This window comes from Tupaia chinensis, unplaced genomic scaffold, assembly GCF_000334495.1.
Source record: "Tupaia chinensis unplaced genomic scaffold, TupChi_1.0 Scaffold000057_1, whole genome shotgun sequence".
NCBI classification, from domain to species: Eukaryota; Metazoa; Chordata; class Mammalia; order Scandentia; family Tupaiidae; genus Tupaia; species Tupaia belangeri.
The window spans coordinates 2,059,673-2,060,640 of record NW_006159515.1 but is presented as its reverse complement, the minus strand read 5'-3'; the positions used below and the strand labels follow the sequence as shown (position 1 = coordinate 2,060,640).

The following is a 968-nucleotide window of genomic DNA, read 5'->3' as shown; positions in this document are numbered from 1 at the left end:
TTTTCTCCCGCCCCCCCCCCCCCCCCCGTGTGTGTGTGTGTGTGTGTGTGTGTGTGTGTGTAATTTGCCAGAGGGCACACCTCTAGTCAGAGAGACACATCGCAAGGAAAAGTGAGAAAGCACCCTGCATGGAGAATGGTTCACTCAGCAATCACTTCTCCATCATCTCTTCCTCCTTCCCGGACTTTGGGCAGTCACACAGAGTCCACTGTGTTTTTCAAACGGCCAGGTGAGGACTCTAAACACAGTCTGCCCTGTTGGGATGAGCTGCCTTAACCACCAGGACATTTGCTGGCCCAGACACCTCTATTTTTCCATTTTTCTAGCTGCACGTGAATCCTGGTGTGCCATGTGGAATCTGGATTCTTCTGGACCTCGTGCTTAATTCCTGCAACAGAAGCTGCTCCTCAATCACTATCTTAATACAGAACACTCTACTAAGGGTTCTGGTGTTTTTCTACTTAAAATCTACTTTCCACAGAAAATTCCACTGCCCTTCAGACTTCATCATGAAGTCCCCCCCCCCAAACTGGTATAGGCATTCCAGACAACAGAAACTGCCCCATGATATAAACCCAAAGCAATCTGCTCTAGATAACCTGGGTTCTCATCTCTGGTTTGGATTCCGACAGAGCAGGGTATGAAGCCAGGCTCTGCTTCAGTCTTCAACTACAAATGGAGAGAGTAACTGCCACGTTTTAGTGATGCCCTGACGGTGAAATAATACAGGCGTGGTGTGTGGCACCGCGCCCACACAAGGTGAGAATTCAATAGCTGGCTTTTATGACTACCTCTTTTTCTTCAATGTAATAAATCATCACGTATCATGTGAAAGGGTGAAAATGTCACAACTACTTCAACTTTCCGTTAAAAAACGTTTGTCCATTATCTGTTACATCTACTACATTACGTCGGCTGTCAAGGGGCAAAAGAAAAACGTTAGTTCAAGTCTCCCTGGGGGCGGGGGG

The 968-nt window shown here is 47.3% G+C and overlaps 1 protein-coding gene across 2 annotated transcripts in view; it reads right to left on the bottom strand.

Annotated features, from left to right (window-relative positions):
* TEX30 (testis expressed 30) overlaps positions 1 to 968 on the bottom strand; it is an 8,139-nt gene that overhangs the window by 6,421 nt on the left and 750 nt on the right. The window contains exon 1 of one of the 2 annotated variants that reach the window (XM_006141508.3): positions 600 to 923. The exons of the other annotated variant lie outside the window; for it this stretch is intronic. The gene's annotated coding sequence lies outside the window, so the exon portion shown is untranslated. Of the gene's footprint in view, positions 1 to 599; positions 924 to 968 lie in introns of those variants that run through there. 2 annotated transcript variants of the gene reach the window in all.